The sequence below is a fragment of the Arachis ipaensis genome, chromosome B8 (genome assembly GCF_059453495.1).
Source record: "Arachis ipaensis isolate K30076 ecotype BB chromosome B8, ASM5945349v1, whole genome shotgun sequence".
NCBI classification, from domain to species: domain Eukaryota; kingdom Viridiplantae; phylum Streptophyta; class Magnoliopsida; order Fabales; family Fabaceae; genus Arachis; species Arachis ipaensis.
In genome coordinates this window covers 69,826,408-69,834,479 of record NC_142443.1, presented here as the reverse complement: position 1 = coordinate 69,834,479, position 8,072 = coordinate 69,826,408, and the positions used below count along the sequence as shown (strand labels likewise).

The 8,072-nt window shown below is 41.1% G+C and overlaps 1 non-coding gene across 1 annotated transcript; it reads right to left on the bottom strand.

The window, feature by feature from the left end:
* Positions 1 to 7,554: 7,554 nt before the first annotated feature.
* On the bottom strand, positions 7,555 to 7,658 carry LOC148548469 (small nucleolar RNA R71). Its single transcript, XR_015898687.1, has one exon. It is a non-coding gene; the product is annotated as a small nucleolar RNA R71 (small nucleolar RNA).
* Between the last annotated feature and the right edge of the window lie 414 nt (positions 7,659 to 8,072).

The following is an 8,072-nucleotide window of genomic DNA, read 5'->3' as shown; positions in this document are numbered from 1 at the left end:
AGTATCCCGATATACGTGGAAAATGCTCGACGAGATTGAGCAGGCTTTTGTAACTGTTTTGGAGGACCTTTGGGGGGAACCTCCTCATCTAGATACTAAAAAATCATTGGGGGACCCCTCCCTTGTTCGAACTGCATTGGGTATTACTTGATATATATTGCTTCTTGTTTTTACTTTGCTTTCCTCTTTTTTCCTGGTCTGTAAAACTACTGGTTTCTATTTTATAGAGATGGCCAAGAATAATGACTCGATGAAAGCTTTCAAGAAGGCGAGAAAGGCTGCTGCTGCTTAGAACATCTCGGCCAAAACGGATGGGGAAGGGTCTTCTCAGGTGACGTCGAAACCGTCCGTGCTGAGCTCTCCCGGCCCGAGGAGAATGATCCCTACTCCTCGAGTCTATGTAGTGGATCCTCCGCAGTCTTCTACTGCTGCTGCATCTTCTCCTCTGGTCGTTTCCCCTTCCAAAAGACCTCGAACTGTTGAACCCTTCAATCTGGATGCCCCCTGACTTCGATGCTGTTGGGTTTATCGACCAGCAGATCGGTCCTTATGGTGCCCTCCCTATGGATGATGTATCACTCCTTCACCATTTAGACTTTATAACTTGGAGTAGTGTCAAGATGGCACATATGGGGGCGGCCTTATATCGGACTGCCCAAGATCTTTCTCTTCATGCTACGAAGGCCTTTATGGAGGAGGCAAAATTGGAGTTCGATCGGATGAAGGGTTTGAAGGAGGAGCTCGAGGTGAAGGTGACCAAGCTGGAGAAAGAGTTGGAGGGTGAGAAGGCTAGTTCTCTTGCCTTGGAGGCTTCTGTAAAGTTGGCTGAAGACACGGCTTTGAGGCACAAGGATAGCTATGTTACGGCCTACAGGGAGGTGATGCGTCTCAGGGAGGAGTTGGAGTATGTCCGGGTTGATTATGCCGAGCTCTAGGGTCATCTTGTAGGCAGCGTAAATGCTGCTTATGAGAACCTGAAGGAGTAGGTTCAAGTTCTTGCACCTGAGGCCAACCTTACTCTTTTCAGTCTGGATAATGTTGTAAAGGATGGCAAGATTGTCCCTAACGATCCTGATGATGATGATGTCGAACCCCCCTGTGCCTGCCGCTAAGACTTCAGCTGGGCCGATTTCTTCGGCTCCTTCGTCTGAGACTGGTCATCCTGAATTTGAACCGGATTGTCAGATCTTAAATAGAGATGACGGGACAGTGGACGCAGTGCCTCTTCAGACTCGCCCTCTTTCTCCTCGTGCTGTTGAGAAGACTTTGGATCCTTAATGAGTTTTCTAGATGTTTGTGTGTATAGCCCGGTTTGTGGGCCTTTTGAACTCTTTATATTTTGTAGATGATAGTTCTGACCTTTGCTACATTCCTGGTTGCTTGTTTAGCAGCTTTCTTTTGAAAAATAAAGTGATTTCCAAGCTCTTGGGGCTAGTTTTGGTAGCCTCTTGAGCTTGTTATTATTATAACTTGTGTTTTTCGTAACATGTTTGTCTTGCACTCGTCTTGGTACCTTTCTAGGTGTTTGGAGTTTTCGTAGTCTGACTTCTTTGGCTTGATTTCTTGGCCTGAAGTTATTTCTAGTAATTCGCTTTGTTTGGACCTTACTCATGTCTTCATTAGGAATTACTTTGTATATCACCAAGGTTTTCGGGAGGCTGATTTCATCATGTTGGTTTTGTCCAAGTTGTTGTTAGTAATCCTCTTTCTTGGACCTTGTTCAGGACTCTTTCAGGGATTACTTTTATAACTTTTATGTTTTGGGCCGACTTTGTCATGTCGGGTCCTTCTAAGTTATTTTCGTAATCCTCTTTCTTGGTTCTTGTTCAGGTCTCTTTCAGGGATTACTTTTATAACTTTTATGTTTTGGGCCGACTTCGTCATGTCGGGTCCTTCTAAGTTATTTTCGTAATCCTCTTTCTTGGACCTTGTTCAGGTCTCTTTCAGGGATTACCTTTATAACTTTTATGTTTTGGGCCGACTTCGTCATGTCGGGTCCTTCTAAGTTATTTTTGTAATCCTCTTCTTGGACCTTGTTCAGGTCTCTTTCAGGGATTACTTTTATAACTTTTATGTTTTGGGCCGACTTCGTCATGTCGGGTCCTTCTAAGTTATTTTCACAATCCTCTTTCTTGGACCTTGTTCAGGTCTCTTTCAGGGATTACTTTTATAACTTTTATGTTTTGGGCCGACTTCGTCATGTCAGATCCTTCTAAGTTATTTTCGTAATCCTCTTTCTTGGACCTTGTTCAGGTCTCTTTCAGGGATTACTTTTATAACTTTTATGTTTTGGGCCGACTTCGTCATGTCGGGTCCTTCTAAGTTATTTTTGTAATCCTCTTTCTTGGACCTTGTTCAGGTTTCTTTCAGGGATTACTTTTATAACTTTTATGTTTTGGGCCGACTTCGTCATGTCGGATCCTTCTAAGTTATTTTCGTAATCCTCTTTCTTGGACCTTGTTCAGGTCTCTTTCAGGGATTACTTTTATAACTTTTATATTTTGGGCCGACTTCGTCATGTCGGGTCCTTCTAAGTTATTTTTGTAATCCTCTTTCTTGGACCTTGTTCAGGTCTCTTTCAGGGATTACTTTTATAACTTTTATATTTTGGGCCGAATTTGTCATGTCGGACCCTTCTAAGTTATAGTAATCCTCTTTTATAGGGCTGGCCAGACCTCTTTCCAGGGATTTACTTATAACTTTGGTTATTGCAACTGGTCCGACTTCTTGACGTCGGCCAGTCTTTAAGTTATTATTTAGCAATCCATTTTATTAAGACCTCGTCAGGTCCTTTCTTTGGATCACTTTTGATAACTTCTTGCATTATTCTGTTTTCATCTTTGCAGATTTGTAGAAATTGGGTTCAATCCTCGCTTGGTCGACCTTTTGATGAATTTGGTTTTCATCTCTGTTGGTCTTTATTGTGAACGTGCAGTGAATTTGATTTTTACTTTCTGTCGATCTGTTGCTTTATAATCGGATGATGAATGTTTCAGATTAATGCGGCTTGAGAATTTGTAGAATATCTAAACATATTTTATTTAAAAGAAAATGCAAATATATTCATGCGGGAGTTTTTATCCCTTTAAGTCGGATAATTTGTAGTTCTTGGCTTGGTGCCTCATTAAAAAATCTTTTCAGGAAAAAGAGTGCACCTTATGCTAAGATCCTTTATCATCCCTAACTATAGTACCTTCTTAGGTTGCAGGCGTGCCATGACCTAGGAAGCTCTCGTCCATCGAGTTCGGACAGTCTGTAGTAGCCCTTCCCAAGTACTTCTACGACTCGGTAGGGTCCTTTCCAGTTTGCTGCCAGCTTTCCTTCTCCAGGTCGAGTTGTTTCGATATCATTTTGGATTAGGGTGAGGTCGTTCTCAGCAAAACCTCGTGGCACTACCTTTTGATTATATCTCGAAGCCATTCAACGCTTTAGTACTTCTTCCCTGATCCGAGCTCTTTCTTCGACTTCCGGGAATAGGTCGAGTTCTTCCCTTTGAAGTTGGGAGTTGGCTTCTTCATTATAGTGGATCACTCTAGGCGATCCTTCTTTAATCTCTACTGGGATCATTGCCTCCATTCCGTACGCTAACTGGAAGGGTGATTCCTTTGTGGTGGAATGCGGCGTTGTTCGATATGCCTGATGACAAGTCATCTTAGCCGAGTTTCACTAGCCTTTTTCTTTGATTTTATTTGGTTTTATGCACTTTCTTGCATTCTAAGTAAGTAATTTGGAATGGAAATGCATGGTTTCTTTGAATCAAACAACCACCATTTAATTGATACTAAATCATGAGGTTTAAGCTAAATTTAATTGAATTTTATTGATTTATAAACCTTGTGAATTTGGTGATACTTTGATTGGTTGTTTTGATTACTTGTAGGTGAAGAAAAGAAAAAAATAAGAAAAGTGTAGCCTAAGGAGCATGATCTAAGCAAAGAAAGAAAGCGTGGCACAAGAAAAGGAAGCGTGGCTTAAGGAAGGAAAAGCATAAGTGCATTCAAGAAATAAGGGCACAAAGCTCTTGCCAAGAGCTTTAAAGCCCTTGTGGAGAGCTTTCCTTCAAAGAATCAAGAGCCAAGCTCTTGGCAAAGAGCTTTGAAGCTCTTGCCAAAGAGCTTTATCAAGAACATATGAAGAAGGAATCAAGAGCCAAGCTCTTGGCAAAGAGCTTTGAAGCTCTTGCCAAAGAGCTTTTTCGTGCATGCCATGAAGAAAATCAAGGAAGAAAAGCTCACTAATGCACTCACCAAGACTTGAACCCATGACCAAGAGGAGGGGGGCCAGCGCTGATGCCAAGGCATCATAGGCTAGTTTCACTAGCATTTTTCTGTTAGTTTTAGTTGTTTTATGCATTTTCTTGAGCTTAAAGTAACCAAAAATGGTTAAATGAAGAACAAAGCAATGAACCATCCAAATAATATGATTTTGATGCAAATTCCATGAGTTTTAGTTATATTACTTAAATGCTATGAATGGAAGATTTCTCATGAAATTTTGCAAGACTTTGATGCAATTGTTTGGATGATTTCAGGGAAGAAGAGGCTAAGCAAGGAAGCAACAAAATCAATAAAGGAAGCTTGAATATCACATGTGGAGTTTAAGTTCCAGTTTAAGCCTAAACTGGAGCTTAAACGCCAAAATCATGAAGGATAAGAAATGCTGGAATTGAAGTTTAACCTCCAGTTTGACCTTAAACTGGAGGTTAAACGCCAGAATGAAAAGCCTCACTAAAGAAGCATTCCACATTTAACCTCCAGTTTGACCTCAAACTGGAGGTTAAACGCCAGAATGATAATGCCACTCAGGAAGGAGTTCCACGTTTAACCTCCAGTTTGACCTCAAACTGGAGGTTAAACGCCAGAAGTAGGAAGAGTACCAGGGAGCCATTCCACGTTTAAGCTCCAGTTTGACCTCAAACTGGAGCTTAAACGTGTTCGACAGCTTTTCTCCTCCAGGGTTGCTCTCTCCATTTCCACGTTTAACCTCCAGTTTGACCTCAAACTGGAGGTTAAACGTGTTCGACACCTCCAGGGCTACCATTCTAAGCTTCCACGTTTAACCTCCAGTTTGACCTCAAACTGGAGGTTAAACGTGTTCGACCTCCAGTATGCCTCCACCCTTTTCCACGTTTAACCTCCAGTTTAATCTTAAACTGGAGGTTAAACGTGTTCGACCTCCAGGGCTGCCCTTCCTACTTCCACGTTTAAGCTTCAGTTTAACCTTAAACTGAAGCTTAAACGTGTTCGACTACATGACTCTCCAGGGCTACCTTCTTCCATTTCCACGTTTAAGCTTCAGTTTAACCTTAAACTGAAGCTTAAACGTGCTTCTACAAAAGGCCTCATTGGAAGTATCTGGCGTTTAAGCTGCAGTTTAAGCTTAAACTGCAACTTAAACGCCACTCTTGGAAAAAGGTTTCTGGGCCAATAATCTTGCGGTTTAAGTTACTTTTTGAGCACAAACAATAACTTAAACTTACTCTAGTATGAAACCCAATTGAATATCATGGTTTATGGGATTGGGCCTGAAGGATTGATGAGTTTGAAATCTCAATTTATTGAGTCATGTGTCATTATTTGATTAGCACTAAGTTGGCTCATGAATGTTACAGAATTTGGATCAACAGCCTCATCAAGATTATGGATCATAAACCCAAGGCAAAAGGAAACCAAGGAGAGGCCTTAAAGCCCAAGAAGCACAACTGAAGCTCAATATAGAAAGTGTATAAATAGGATAGAAGTTAAGTTAGAGAGGACTTTTACTTTCACTTTTAGCTAGTTTTCCTTTTCTTTGTAATTGAATTCAGAGCTATGATTCACTAAACCCCCTTTCATTGGGTTAGGGAGCTCTATTGTAATTCAATGAATCAATAATAGTTTATCTTCTTCTTCAATCTTTTCTCTTGAATTTTGTTAGAAAGCTTCTCGATCTAATTCCATTGAGTAGTTGTCTTGGGAAAGAAACTACCCATACTTGGAATCCTTCGGAACCTTGGGAAAGGAATGGAGGATTCATGCTAGAGAAGCTTTCTCACAGTGAATTGGATTGGGGTTTGGATGGATATTGTGACATGTAATCCTACCAAATTGTGGTTCATGAAACTGTGTGGTATAATCAGTGATCAAGCATCATCTCTTCTTATGAACATTTAAACCAAGGGATTGGGAATTTGTTTGTTTTTAGAGAGAATTGGTGAGCCAAGGGATTGGGATCCAATCATATAAGATTGCCAAGCAAAATTCAATGAACGCATTGCTTGAGGAAGAGATAAACGTGTTTTGATTCGGAGATCTCAATATCTCCTATAACCCAATGAATCCCCCATTTCTGATTTCCATCTTCTCTTTACATTCTGCAACTCAATTCATGCAATCACCCCCATTCCCTTTTAATTTCAGCAATTTAGTTTCTGCTCTTTAATTCATTGCAATTTAAGATTCTGCCATTTCAATTTCTTGTCATTTACTTTTCCCGCCAATTTTACATTCCGCAATTCTCATCTCAATCTTGATTCCGCTCAACTAGAACACACTTCTAATCCGAATTGCTCACTCAACCAATCCTTGTGGGATTCGACCTCACTCTATTGTGAGTTTTTACTTGACGGTAACCGGTGCACTTGCCGGAAGGAATTTTTCCGATCGTGCAATTTCCTAAATCGTAGCATAACTAGTTTATGTGCATCAAGTTTATGGCGCCGTTGCCGGGGATTGGTTTTCGATTGACAATTCTCAAATTGGAAGCTAACTAGATTGAGCAATTTTCTCTTGCTTTGTTAATTCTGTTCAAGATACTTGTTGAATTTTAATTTCTGCACTCGGTTACATGCTTTCCTTCTTTATGCCTTTAAATTCATGCAACTAACTCACTGACTCACTAACTGTTTGAATTAATTCCTCAATTGATCTAACCATACTCTTCCATTAACCAAGAGTATTTCACTTGTTTGTGTTTGAGCTGTGTTCTTGTATGACAGGTAGGAGAGGAGAGACATCAACTCCTCCATATACCGAACCAGAGAGGACCCTTCATAGACTTAGAAGGGAAGCAAGAGGGAAGAGAGTAGTGGGAGAAGAGGAATCTGAAGGAAAATCTGAGGACAATTTTGAGGAAGCTTTAGATTTCAACATGGATAGAGAAGTTCACAACCATGAGAGAGCTGATGGAAACAATGCCATTCCTGAGAGGAGGGTTCTTAGTTCATACATAAACCCAACCTCTGGGAATTGTGGTAGTAGCATCCAGAAACCACCCATTCAGGCCAACAATTTTGAGCTCAAGCCACAGCTAATATCACTTGTGGAGAATCATTGTTCCTTTGGAGGAAGTGCTAATGAAGACCCAAACCAACATCTCACAAAATTCCTGAGAATTTGTGACACTGTGAAGTCCAATGGAGTCCAGGAAGATGCCTATAAACTGCTTTTGTTCCCATTTTCACTTAGGGACAAAGCAGCTAAGTGGCTGGAATCATTCCCAAGGGGGAGTCTAACAACATGGGATGAGGTGGAAAGCAAGTTTCTGGCACGTTTCTACCCTCCACAAAAGGTCAATAGGCTTCGATCTGAGGTTCAGACTTTTAGACAACAAGATGGTGAAACTCTCTACGAGGCATGGGAGAGATTCAAGGACTTGACAAGGAAATGCCCACCAAACATGTTCCATGATTGGGTGCAATTGCACATCTTCTATGATGGGCTCTCTTATGAATCAAGGAAGGCTGTAGACCATTCATCAGGAGGTTCATTAAACAGGAAAAAGACTGTGGAAGAAGCCATTGAAGTGATCGAGACAGTGGCTGAGAATGAGTACTACTATGCATCAGAGAGGCACAACACTAAGGGAGTCATGGAGCTGAACCATGTTGATACAATTCTAGCCCAAAACAAGGTGTTTGCCAAGCAACTAGCAGAGCTTACCAGGCAATTAGAAACAAAGCAAGTGGCTGCAATACACACACAAGATCAAGAGGAAGTAAGCATTGAAGGAGGTGATTGGGATGAGGCCAACTATGTGGGAAACCAACAAAGGCAATCATATGATCCACATTCCAACACTTACAACCCAGGCTG